General features: G+C 39.8%; 1 non-coding gene across 4 annotated transcripts in view; it reads left to right on the top strand.

Annotated features, from left to right (window-relative positions):
- Positions 1–14323, top strand: part of LOC100346546 (uncharacterized) — a 32244-nt gene extending 17921 nt beyond the window's left edge. For all 4 annotated transcript variants that reach the window (XR_016234270.1, XR_016234269.1, XR_016234268.1 and 1 more), the window contains one exon: positions 839–14323. This is a non-coding gene — a transcript (uncharacterized LOC100346546). The remainder of the gene's footprint in view (positions 1–838) is intronic.
- The last annotated feature ends 15 nt before the right edge of the window (positions 14324–14338 follow it).

Raw genomic sequence — 14338 nt, 5'->3', positions numbered from 1 at the left:
AAAAATATTTTAAATTTATTTTCTAAAGACTAATTTGTTTGAAAGGAAGAGTGAGAGGGAAGAAGAGGAGGTGAGAAAGAGAGAAAGAGAGAGAATCTTCTACCTGCTGGTTCACTTCTCAGCCGCCCACAACAGCCATGTCTGGGTCAGGCTGAAACCAGGAGACAGGAACTCCATCATGATCTCCCACATGGTTGGCAGGGGCCCAAGTATTTGGACCCTGTTCTGCTGCCTTCCCAAGGGACATTAGGAGGATGCTGGATTGGAGGCAGAGCAGCTGGGACTCGAAGTGGCACTCTAATACGGGATGCCAGCGTTGCAAGCAGCGGTTTAATCCGCTGCACAATACCAGCCCCACAAGAGATTTCAAGTCAGTAGGCTTTCTGAGGAAAGGGTAATGGTTTGAAATATGGAGGTCACACATGATCTAGCCCAAGGGTACTCAAAGTGTAATCCTGCAGGCCTGTGCTAATCTGTAAACTATTCTTGCCAGTCTGCAGTGATATAACAATTAAAGTATTCATAAACATTTATAACAATTTGGCATTGTTTCAACATCTGAGCACATGATTAGTGAATTTACTGAAAAGAGTTTGGACCATTGGTTAAACTCTCATCATGAATCACAGAAGGCAAATGTTGACACTAGACAAACAAAATAGTTTCAAATTGCAATGTGTGATATCTTATACTTCATTTCTCCACTGTAGCCCCCATGTGTAGAAAACTCTGAGGAAATGTAAACATTTAATTCTTTGTCTAGTTTTGAATTTGTAGTATAATGTTGTTAGTTGAAGGAAGTAAAATTTGTGTATTTATCTTTAATCCGAATTTGCAGATGGTAAAACAAGCTTCCCTGGATTTTTTTTTTTGTCAAGACAAGACATACCTTTTCTGAATACAGCAGTAATAATAAAAGAAATGCTAATAATAGAAGTCATCCCAGAGAAGTGAAAGCCAAAAGAGTTCATACTAGCTTCACTCGGAAATATGATCCTTCATATATCGAGTTTGGTTTTGTAGCTGTAATTAATGGTGACGTGCTAAAACCACAGTATATTATTTGTGGAGATGTACTGGCTAATGAGGCAATGAAACCATCAAAACTTAAGCGGCATTTACATTCAAAACATAAAGATTTAAGTTCACAATCAAAAGAATTATTTGAAAGAAAGAGTAATGAATTAAAAAGACAACCAAAGCAAATGTTCAGTGTTTCTCATATAAACATTAGTGCTTTGTGAGCTTCATTTAAAGTGGCACTTCCAGTTGCTAAAGCTAAAACGCCATACACAATTGCTGAGACATTAGTAAAAGACTGTAGCAAAGAAGTTTGCTTGGAAATGCTTGGTGAGTCTGCAGCAAAGAAGGTAGCTCAAGTACCACTTTCCAATGACACCATATCTCGTATTCAAGAACTGGCTAATGATATGGAAGACCAACTCATAGAACAAATAAAGCTAGCGAAGTATTTTTCATTGCAACTAGATGAATGAAGAGATACTGCTAACGTGATAATTCTTCTAGTCTATGTGAGGTTTGAACACGATGATGATATAAAGGAAGAATTCTTTTTCTCAGCCTCTTTGCCTGCAAATACAACTAGCTCAGAACTGTATGAAGTGGTGCAGAATTACGTTAATAATGTGGTTTAGAATTTAAGTTGTGTGTAGGAGTGTGTTCTGATGTGCAGCTTCAATGACAGGAAAACATTCTGAAGTTGTTACACAGATTAAGGAACTTGCCCCAGAATGTAAAACCACACACTGCTTCATTCATTGAGAAAACCTTGCTATGAAACAAATATCAGCTGAACTAAATAGTGTGCTTACTGACATAGTAAAAATTGTGAATTATATAAAATCTAATGCATTAAATTCAAGATTATTCTCTTTATTATGTGATAATATGGAATCTGATCATAGCAACTGTTACTGCATGCTGATACACATGGTTATCACAAGGGAAAATTCTGTCAAGAATGTTTGAAATACGAAATGAACTTTTAGTGTTTCTGCAAGGCAAGAAACCTGTTTGGTCTCAACTTTTTAAAGATGTGAACTGGACAGCCAGACTTGCTTATTTGTCTGATACCTTCAGTATTTTTAATGATCTTAATGATTCTATGCAAGGGAAGAATGCAACATGCTTTTCAACAACAGATAAGATTGAAGGACAAAAACAGAAGTTAGAAACTTGGAAAAGCAGAGTTTCTACAGATTGTTATGACATGTTTCATAATTTAACAACAATTCTCAATGAAATAGGCAATAATCTTGATATTGCACACCTGCAAAATATTATCAATGAACACCTTACAAATTTGTTACAATGTTTTGAATTTTATTTTCCATCAAATGAAGATCCACATATAGGAAATTCATGGATCCAAAATCCATTTCTTTCACCAAAAGATAATTTAAGTCTAACTGTAACTCTACAGGATAAGTTGTTGAAGCTGGCTACTGATGAAGGATTGAAAATAAATTTTGAAAATACAGCATCACTTGCTTCATTTTGGATAAAAGTTAAAAATGAATATCCTGAACTTGCTGAAACTGCTATAAAATCTCTTCTTCTGTTCCCCTCAACATACCTCTGTGAGACTGGGTTCTCTACTTTAAGTGTTATTAAAACAAAGTGTAGAAACAGTTTAAATATACATTACCCCTTGAGAGTAGCATTATCATCAATCCAACCTAGATTAGACAAATTAACAAGCAAGAAGCAAGCTCATTTATCACATTAAAAATGTTAAATTCTGATATATGAGGTGCTTGTTCAAAGTATGTATACAGGCATTTAGTGTGAGGAATTTTCAATTTCACTTCTGTTTTAAAAGTTACAATTATGAAGTAGAAAAAGTTATGAGTAAACCTGCAGTTTTCTATTTAACTTGCTTGTACATACATTTTCAATGAGCATGTGTACAGTTTTTATAATTCTTTTATTTCTCCCTGTTATATTTGTTAAAATATAATTTTAAGTCTGTTGATTCAAATATTAAAAAGTTGTTCCTGAATTTTGTGTTCTTTTATTGTGTTACATAATTGTTAGACAATTTTGTGATGGGGAATGATTTCCTTGCAATGGCAGGCTAGGTCGAAGGAAGTAAATTTAAGGGAATTCAAATGCAAGGGAGGAGGTCAGTAACATATTAAGCTGTTAAGTTGTTCCAAAGTAGTTAGGTTGGAAGCTGGTGTTGAATTTGTTTCACAAATGCATATTTAGACAGTATATAAGTAGGTGAGTTTGGAGGAAATATTTATTTTGTAATGTTTTTATGTTGATGAATTCTGATTTCAAAAGGTGAGGGATTAGGCCATAGTGACAAGTGTATGTCTGAAGGTTTTAGGTTTTGCTGGAGCTCATGGCCTTTAAGGTGCTCTGGAACAAAGTCAGGAATTATTAGCACCTTACATAGATTTAAAAACCTTTATTTCTGTTTGGAGGTGGTTCTTAGAACAACTGAAAACAAAGTGTTAGTACAAGGCAGATTTTTCAGGGTAAAGCATGTCAAGATAGCTATGAAGAAAATGACACTCTTTTCCTAGACAGGGAAGCAACTGATGGTTAATATTTCTTTTCAAACAAATGTAGTATTCAAAGTGAAGAAGGAGAAGTTACTAGGGGATGTAAAATGTCACTGATGATTCACTTTATGATAAAAACATTTCGAGGGGCTGGATCCCCAAAATCTTTGTAAATGGAAGAAACAGTCACGTTCAGTCCTGAAAACTTGATTGGACTATATTTGAAAATGTATTTGTTTTAGTAAAATCTTGCAGCTTAAAAACAATGATAGTTGTGGGTAGTTTTAGAAGAAAGTGGTTTAATTCCTCCCACTTCCAACTTAATATGACCTCTCTCTGTAGGACCCCAAAAGCGGTGTCCTCTTGTGACGACCCCAGAAACACAGACTCCAGACCAGACGATGCAATAGAACAGGAGGTAATTTTATTTCATTTGTACAAATGGGCCCTCTACTGCTGCAAGCAGCAAGCAAGTGAGAGGAGCCCCGAGCAGCTATCTCACACAGCTTTTAAAGGGCAAAACCACAAAATTGCCAGCGCCGCGGCTCACTAGGCTAATCCTCCGCCTAGCGGCGCCGGCACACCGGGTTCTAGTCCCGGTCGGGGCGCCGGATTCTGTCCCGGTTGCCCCTCTTCCAGGCCAGCCCTCTGCTGTGGCCAGGGAGTGCAGTGGAGGATGGCCCAGGTGCTTGGGCCCTGCACCCCATGGGAGACCAGGAAAAGCACCTGGCTCCTGGCTCCTGCCATCGGATCAGCGCGGTGCGCCGGCCGGCCGCAGCGCGCCAGCCGCGGCGGCCATTGGAGGGTGAACCAACGGCAAAGGAAGACCTTTCTCTCTGTCTCTCTCTCTCACTGTCCACTCTGCCTGTCAAAAAAAAAAAAAAAAAACCACAAAATTAACATATTATAGGCTGGCGTAAGTTCATTGGATAATTTTCAGTAGCGGGCCTTGTATGGCAGTCTGAAGTGCTAATGTCGGTGGAAAAGTACTAGGTCAAAGGGATACATTAGGGGGAGGGGGTTTCTAGGAGACAGGAGTAGGTTGCTACGTGCCTTGCAGCTTTTTTTTGTTAACCTTGAGCAAGCGTAGGGAAGGGGCTTATCTACAAGGCAGGTGTTCTGTGTATCTCTGGTTAGTAGCTGACTGCTTTCTCTGTGAACCGGTTTACTCCCCATTTCCCAAGGCCGTCTCTGGAACGGTTTGTCTCAGGAGCCCCATTTTTTTATGGTGGCTCTTGGCTCCTTTCATTCCCCCATTTTCTCTTTGAACTAATTTTAATCCTAAAATTGTGTGCCGTTAATGAGGGGTTTCAATACGGTCACTGGTGGCCAGGGCTTGATACTGTTGCGTGAGGACTAATGCCAATGATCAGCAAGCCAGGCCTTAGCATGTGGGCCCATGGCCAGCCATGGGTTTTTATATATATATATTTTTTTTTTATTAAATTGAGAATGGCCTCTGTCTTAGGTTGCCCTCAGTCATCTCTGTCCTTACCCGTCATCGGTAACTCTGGCAGCTTGGCCTAGAGCCCTGTCTTAGGTTGGTACAGGATACTGAGCGTCTTACCCGTCTTTGAGTACCATTCCAGCCCAACATTAGGTGAGAGATGAAACATACAGCCAAATATCAATTATTTTGATTACAAAGGAGGCTTGGTACGAAGTTTTAAATGATGAATCTCAGTCCATTTATACTATAGGGAAGTCAGCATAAAATGCAGAACACACGGAAGACATCCCATACAAAGTGGGAAAAGCAGTAGCAGTCCAGCCAACATTAATAACCAATGAATCCATTGAAACCCTTTAAATGAATAGTGGGTTAGTAATAAACATATGTTGCATTTTAACTCTTAAGTTTATCAATAACAGACTCTATATATGGCACATTGTTAGTAATGTTAAAGCAATATCCCCCAGGTACAGGTTTACAACTTAAATGATCTTTTTAACAGCAAGTAATTGTTAGCTGCATGGCTTAAAAGCACTCCTGAGTGAACTTGATCCAATTCTTTGGCTATATTGGATAGCACAGTAGCAGTAAGATTGATTGCTTTGGTCACCAAACATGTAAGCCTTTATAGTCCACGATTATTTTCAAAAGCCAGTCCAGGAACACTTACTACTGATGCAGCCATGGCAAGGGCAGTGTCCTCTCCTATTAGGATGACGTTGTTATTGTAGTCTTCAGGTAAAGCACACCACTGACGTGCTCTATCCGCTGCTGTAAATACAGATGTTAGCATCAGGGCCACACGGCCCAGGGAGCAATTGCAGAAAGGCATGTTGGTTACATGGAAAAACCCATCCCTTAGGAGCCCTTGTCCCATACCAGTACTGGATCAGGTCCATTCCATTGATTGGTGATAGGATCCCTCCATTTCATTATTGCTCTTTTTACAGCTGTTTTTAAGCAGTTAGAATTTAACAGAGACATCAAGAGAACATAATAGATTACTTTAACTCATTGCTTTAACAGAGGATCAGATTTTGATTTTATGTCAAAGAAAATAACTAAAGATTTTTTTTATAATATTTTGCGACTTTTTTACACCTTCTGTAACTTGCTCAAACCTTTCTCTTCTCCCCCCCCCTTTTTTTTTATTCCAGTATAAACCAGCCATTAAGATAAATAATTTTTATAAATTATATCCTTTTAAAAGTATCTCTTTTTTTAATTTTCTTTATCAAGAATATGCTTTTATGTTTGTGACCTTTTACATTAAAATGATGGTATCTGGGACTGTAGCAGTCAATGGGAGAGTAACTTTGTTTAATTCCCTGTAATCCACAGTCATTTTTCAGGTTTCATCTGATTTCTTAACATGCCAAATTAGATAATTCCTTTTAGTGATTATGGGAATCATCACTCCAGCACTAAGATAATTTTTTTTTTACTGTTTTAGATATTTTCTCATATTCACCTGGAATTCTGTATTGTTTACACTGAATAACCTTAGTTGGCCCTGGCAGCAGTACAGGAGCTTGATATAATTTTTTTTTACCACTACCTAGCAGTTTGACTCTAAAGGGCAGCATTTTTTTTTAATTTATATTTATCCTGTATTTATTTTTTTAATTGCTTACACATGCATCAGTATGCAGATAATAAAATCTATTCTCACCTCCCCAAAGCCTATAGTTCATCCCCCTTTTCCACCGGCACTGATAGCAAAACCTCAATAACTTGTGGAGGCTGTGCACTCTGTAACTTGCCATCCCAATTCTCACTCGATTCTGAGCAGAGAGCCCATTCCTTCACCAAAGAGGCGAACTGAAGGTCTTTTCAGCCAGGAACATCACAGGTTACACATGCAACTTTAGTTTTTCTTTTAAAGAAAGGCATTGCTTTGCATACTTGCAGATCCTGCCAACTACGCCAATTTGTGACAGTAAATTACTTTTTAGCTGTCTGCTGTGCACAGACTTAGTTACTTTTAATCTGCAAGAAATACGCTGCAAGCCTTGTAGTGCACACTAAAATTATTTAGAGGAAAGATGGTAAAGGGCATAGATTAACAGAATGTTGCAATAAACATGGCTCCATTGCTTTAATGATACTATAGCAAGATGGTCCACTGATCCCTGTAGGGAGGGCCTGAGGCTGGCCCCGCTTCCAGTTTCCTGAACTCTGTTTTTTAATGAATTACCTTCTTTATCAGTTTTGGAGTGACACTTATTGGCCCAATGCCTTTCCCTTTAGCACTGGAAGCAAATCCCAGGAAGAGCCTTATTTTGATTTTTGACTTCTGGACAATTTTTGTACATGTCCCTGTTGCCCACATTTATAGCACCCTCATTTATCAGGCATAGCCCTCCTTGATGATTTTTGTAATGACATACCAAGCAGAGCGTCAGGTCCTGAATGTCCTGTTATTAATCCATTTTGTTAATTTTTCATTAAAGGGACTGTCACAGAACACCTCAATCACAGTAGCCAATTGATCATGTAATCATTACGGGCACATTTAACATTCAGCTTGACTGCGTGTTCCCCCAGGATGAAACAGCAGCAACAGAGGCTTGCTCCGGCTCCCCCCTAAAGCCTCCAAGGACAAGGGTGGCTCATTGCCAAGATTTTAGGCAAGCAGTGCGTCCCATCTCGGGTCTTGGCCAGAGAGCCGAGACATGAAGCATGCCCACCTGTTTATCAGAAAACATTCCTTTATCCTCCTCCCCGGGAACTGGCCAGGCTCCCAAGGAGCAGGAGAAGGTCATTCGGCAGCAAAGTTTCTTGGTTACCAGAGCCAAATCTAGGTACAAGCCTCTCCAGCCCAAAAATTTGTCCTTACATTTGGCCCTAGAGTTGCATTGAGAGGTAGACATAATTAACACATTATAAGAATACAATACACATTTTTCATACAAGTATACATCTAGCAATCAAACACAACAATAAAAACAGATGGGGGAGACAGTAAGAGATAAAGGACAACAAAAACAGTGACACACAGAACACAAATCACAAGCCGCGCGGCAACAGACCGAGACAAAACCAAAACCAGAATTTCAGAAGGGAGCGGCCATTTGGCCAGGCTCTCCCTTTGAAGAAGGGAAACACTCTCTTTCCCTCCTTCCCAGACCACCACTGGAGCGTCCTCCAGGGTTGGACCAGGGGCCTCATGACACGTCTGTCTTCCCCTTTGGTCCAGTCAGTACTGAGCCTGTACAGGCGCCCCAGGACGGATTCCACGTCGTCCTGGCAGACAAGGACAAACAGTACAAACCACAATTACAATAATACACAAATAAGCAAACTTACCTCCGTCTGACCGATGGAGTGTGGGAGTCTGGGGTCCCCCAAATCCCGGACGAGCCCCCATATGTAGGACCCCAAAAGCGGTGTCCTCTTGTGACGACCCCAGAAACACAGACTCCAGACCAGACGATGCAATAGAACAGGAGGTAATTTTATTTCATTTGTACAAATGGGCCCTCTACTGCTGCAAGCAGCAAGCAAGTGAGAGGAGCCCCGAGCAGCTATCTCACACAGCTTTTAAAGGGCAAAACCACAAAATTAACATATTATAGGCTGGCGTAAGTTCATTGGATAATTTTCAGTAGCGGGCCTTGTATGGCAGTCTGAAGTGCTAATGTCGGTGGAAAAGTACTAGGTCAAAGGGATACATTAGGGGGAGGGGGTTTCTAGGAGACAGGAGTAGGTTGCTACGTGCCTTGCAGCTTTTTTTTGTTAACCTTGAGCAAGCGTAGGGAAGGGGCTTATCTACAAGGCAGGTGTTCTGTGTATCTCTGGTTAGTAGCTGACTGCTTTCTCTGTGAACCGGTTTACTCCCCATTTCCCAAGGCCGTCTCTGGAACGGTTTGTCTCAGGAGCCCCATTTTTTTATGGTGGCTCTTGGCTCCTTTCACTCTCGTGATATTTTGAAACTAAGTTGTTTAAATATGTCTTCTTTTACCTTTTATTTAATTGACTAAAGCATTATGTTTCCAATTCATAATTTTAAAAAGCAATGTATGTGGTGATAGTGTATTTATTTCTACAAATACCTACAGTGGTCTGGAAGAAAATACACTGAGAGGAACATTAAGAGTACATTTTAAAAGAGAACTAAACTTCCTTACTTTCTCTCTAAGAAATATTGAATGTTAGATATCTGAGAGCTGAGTTGGAATCATCTGGGCAAAATTTTTAGTGCTAACTCTTCTTATATACTTGAATTAGATGCCTGTATATTTTTCCTGTAAATGGTTCTGTACCAGGAGTCTAAATTGCTTTTTCTCTGTAAGACTAAGGAATATCCATCTTTCTTCCCTTCCCTCCTCCCTGTTTTACCATCTTTCTATATATTGTCTTATTTTATTCAACAACTTTATTGAGATCTTCATTAAGATCATGAAATCTTGCTGTATATTCTTAACATGACTTAATGACTCATGGTAACCTGTAGATAACCTTATCTTTCTCTTCCTATTTTCTATTTGTAGTGAGTTTACACATCTATAGACTTGTGCAAATATATAGACACATCTATATACACATCTATAGACTTGTGTGCAAATACTTTATTTGCTTGTGTGTATTTATGAATATCCTGTGCAGAACTGTTTGTTCCCATGTATGATATGGTTTGTTAAAAAAATGTATATACAACTTGGTGTTGTGTTGAACTTTTCGAATTAACCAAAGAACAACAATTAGAGAAGGATTGAAGATGGGTCAGGGAGATGATCAATAGTTCATATTCTAAAGAAAAGTGGTACCTTGAAGGGTGACTTAGAAGTAATGGGACTTGTCCAGTATCCTGCTTTTTTGTCAGGAGAATCACTTGTAGCAATTGGAGATACATTGAGGAGTGGAAGTTTGCATTTCATGTATAGATCGGGTGTTAATTTGGACAGCATACTTGTTCATCTGCTCTCTGCCCACCTGATCAGGAAAAAAGGGTTGTGGGAAGATGGTTAGACTTTGAGTACATTAGTTTGCTTTCTCACAATTAGAGTTTTCTCACAATAAAGATTTGCAAGTTTCCTGTAGGCCAGGTGAAAACAAGAAATGTAATTAAATCTGAGCCCTCTGCTAGTGCCCTCCTCGGGAAAATTGTCCACCTAACAGAGGAACTCTCAGTAAAAAGCTGTGGGCATTTATAGCTGTTGAGGGTAGGTGAAAAAGATTAATCTCTGTGTGTGTCTCATCTGCAAGACTCCTACAGACGTCTTGAAGAATTATTGCAAGTTCCTCATGAAAAAAAAAAAAAAACAAACAGAATTCTAAGAATTATTTAGAAGACAGCTAACCAATTTACACTGCCACCTTGTGTGTTTGTGTGTGTATGTGTTTTGAAATCTTTGGGTTAATGCTAGCCTGGCAAAGTTTACTGTCATGACGGTGTCTGAATTTGGGGAAGCAGGAGAGAGGACAGCTGAGGGGCCACGTGGCCTGCATGAATTTACACCCGGGGTCCTTGCACTGCACTAGCCACGTGGTGGGAAGAGCTCTTCTCCCTCAGCTCCGTTAGTGAGAAGCTTCAGAAACAACCAAAGTGAAAGGGGAAATCAGGGCGAGACTCCTGTGACAGAAGGAGGAGGGCAGAGATGACCTGAGTGATGTTAGTGGTGCAGTCTATCCCTGGCTTTTCAAAACTTTTGGATTGACTTTCTCCTTGGGATATTTCAGAGACAGAGGAATCTGCGGTCAGTTTCCACAGAAATGCCTGTTAAGAATAATTCCCTTCTATAATGTGGCTATGCTATCCACAGTGAATCCTAAATAATAACTTCCATAATGTCTCCTTCAGTATACTTAGAAAGATTATTGTGAAAATTCCAAAACATTACACAATTAGCAATCATTCTGAGTATGAAATATTTGCTTGCTGATTCAAAGAACACATATTACATGATTTGTTTTCTGTTCTACTCATGTAAAATTGAATTCACAACCAATCTGTCATTATGACTGATCCAATTATAATTGCATAAGGCCTTTACTAATTGTATGACTTTTAAGAGTTTGTACAGAGGAAATTTGCTTTTCTTTTACTGAGAATGTGTTTTGTAAAAAAGATTTAAATGCAAATTAATTTCTGGTTGAAATCTCTTGGTGGGGGGGGCAGTGTGTTTCCAAACTCATTTTTCTATCTAAAATCATTTTCTCTCAGCAAGAAGAAAAGAAAAGGGTAGTAGTGATTTAATAGCAGCCAAGGGATATAAGATATGTGTGAGAGTAACTGTTAATCATAAAAATCCTTAGTAAGATGAAGGCCGGTCAGATGAGAGTTTAAAGTGAGCATACATTCTGCCCAGCAACACTTCTATCTTTCTCCTGGGAACCCTTTATCCTTCCTTCCTACCTGCCCACATCAGAGAGGACACTTTGGGAAGTACCTTCATGTATCTAACACACTGACCTCACCAGAGTGGATTGATCCAAGTTGTACACCTGATATAAATGAGGCTGTGACTACCTTTTCAGAGTTTTGGACATGTGATAAATAAAAGGATCAAGACACATTTTATTGTATTGGCTTAAGCCAAGAGCTAAAACTAGAGAATTTTTCTTTTATTTAAAGACAGGTGGCCGGCGCCGCGGCTCACTAGGCTAATCCTCCGCCTAGCGGCGCCTGCACACCGGGTTCTAGTCCCGGTCGGGGCGCCGGATTCTGTCCCGGTTGCCCCTCTTCCAGGCCAGCCCTCTGCTGTGGCTAGGGAGTGCAGTGGAGGATGGCCCAGGTGCTTGGGCCCTGCACCCCATGGGAGACCAGGAAAAGCACCTGGCTCCTGGCTCCTGCCATCGGATCAGCGCGGATCAGCGCGGTGGAGGGTGAACCAACGGCAAAGGAAGACCTTTCTCTCTGTCTCTCTCTCTCACTGTCCACTCTGCCTGTCAAAAAAATAAAAATAAAATAAATAAATAAATAAAGACATGTATTCCAGAAAGAGTACCAAATAGAGAAAATATGGTGAGAGAGAAATCAACCTGTAGAAGGAAGCAGATGTAATAGAAAGTTCTTGACAGCACCAGGCTCTTAGGTTTCAGTTGTTACAAAGGCCAGCTATGAAGGGTCTTCAAAAAGTTCAGGGAAAATGTGCATTATGAAAAAAGGTATGCATGGATTTCATACATTTTTGTACTAAAATAAACTTATCTTTCAATTCCATTTGCACAAATTTTTTGAAGTGTTCTCCTATTCTCAGTAAAAGCAGCCTTTTGTATTCACTTTCCTTTTGCAGCAATGTCATTCAATAAGCGCTCAACAAGAATTTAAATCACATTTGTTGAATGTATGCCCCTTCCCTAGAAATCCCTGTCTTTTATGCCAACTTCCTATCCAGATGTTAGCGCTCGAACATCTCTTTGTGGAAATGGGTAAGGAACAGGGAATGGGGTGTCAGGAACAGAGTCACAAAGTACAGTACCAGCCCAGCTGCATAAGAATGACTTAAAAAATTGTTACAAACACAAATTCTTGGACTACAATCCAAGACCTACTGAATCAGAAACTGCAGTGTTTGTTTTAACAAGCACTGAAGGTTAATATAATGCATACCGTCTTTGGGCTGCTGTGACAAAATATCCTACACTGAGTAATTTATAAACATAAATTTATTGCTCTTGGGAAAAATCCAAGGTCAAAGCCAGCAGATTCTGTGTCTGCTAAGCATCTGCTCCTTACAGATGGCGCCTTCCATGCACCCTCACCTGGTGGAAGGGATGAATAAACTTCCTAAGGCCTCTTGATAAGGGTACTCACCTGATTCATGAGCGTAGAGCCCTCGTGACCCAACACCTCCCCAAAGCCTCACCTCTTAACACCACCACATCATGTTAGGTTTCAGAATATGAAATTAAGGGAACACTAACATTCAGATCATAGCATACACTAAAGTCTGAGAATCTCTCTTCTAGGGCAGTGCCTCTTCACTGCAAGTGCACATATCAATCAGATTCAGATTCGGATTCTGTTGATCTGGATGAAATTTATGATTTTGCATTTCTAACAAGCTCCTGGAAGTTGCCAACGGTCCCTATCTGTACACTGAGTAGCAAGACTTGAGGATCTGTCAGCGGGGAGGGCAGTGCACAAGGGACAGGGCTAATGACCAAGGCTGCTGTTGGCTGTATTCAAAGTTTTCATAGAAAGTTTCAGTCGGCGATGCATTTGAGTGTACAGAGGAATGCTCTTGTGAATGATTTTGATGTTATTCCTCCTGGTGGACTGCCATTTCATCTTTTGTCCTTTCTCCTACTTCTCAGCCCACATACACACCAACAACAGATTATTTTGAGTAGATTTCCACAGTGCACACACCCTAGCCTAGGGTAACACTTACAAAATTGATATCTACTTTCCAGAGAAATGAACATATAAAAGAAATAACAAAACACCATGAATTTTGCAAATGAGAAACAATACTGTAGGGTAGTTGTAGTAGAGTATTGCTATTATTCAAAGTATTTATTTTATCTTCCTTGGGTCAGGTTACAGACACACACACACCCAATCCCACAGACATCGGGTTTGGTCCATTATCATTCTGGACAATGAAATATGAGCAGAATTGACTTGTATCTTTTGGGCAGAAACCAAGAGATAGTATTCGGTTTACAATGTCCTTTTTCTTCACTATCAACATTCCTCAGTCTCCCACTGGGGATCATTTGAAAGATTTCTTGTGTTTTTGCTTTTAAACAGATGTGTAGTATATGTGTTTGGGAGAGAACTTGGTTTACAGCTTGTCCCACACTTCTGCTTCTAAAATAGTACCTTCTTATACTTCAGGTGACTTGAGTAAGGAGTCACTTTTCTGGAGTGGAAGAATGATTTTAAAAATCAAAATGATACATTAGGTCTTAAATAAATAATCGGTCCAATTTTCCCAGAGTTCAAGGGGAGAAGATGAAAATCAAGGGTAGAGAGCATGCATCCCTGAACTGTCAGTTCACAGGTATCCACACATTTCGGCTCCCTGTATTCCCACACTGGGATTCAGAACTCAAAAGGCAAGATTCTTCCAAAGATCATTGGAGTCAGCCAGTGCTTTGTCTAAGAATCCCAGCTTCTCCACAGCAACCTCAGGAAACCAGGAAAAGAAGGCATTCAGAGAAATCAGGACCTCTGTTCTGTTCTGCTGGCCAAGAGGCGCTGAGATTATCAACATCTCAACGGACAGATGACTCCGAAATCTTCCAAGCACATACACTACAGGAGAGAAGCTGAAGTTGGACACATAGTAAATCATTTCAAAATGACAGCATGTTAAAGAAGTTTTAAGCATGAAATGAACAAGACCGCTGGAACATATTAATTCAATAAAATTGGTTTTTAAAAGCATATTTTCTGTTT

The sequence above is a fragment of the Oryctolagus cuniculus genome, chromosome 5, assembly GCF_051225735.1.
Source record: "Oryctolagus cuniculus isolate XC-2025 breed Fujian yellow rabbit chromosome 5, ASM5122573v1, whole genome shotgun sequence".
Classification (NCBI taxonomy): Eukaryota; Metazoa; Chordata; class Mammalia; order Lagomorpha; family Leporidae; genus Oryctolagus; species Oryctolagus cuniculus.
This window is presented reverse-complemented; position numbering and strand designations above follow the sequence as displayed.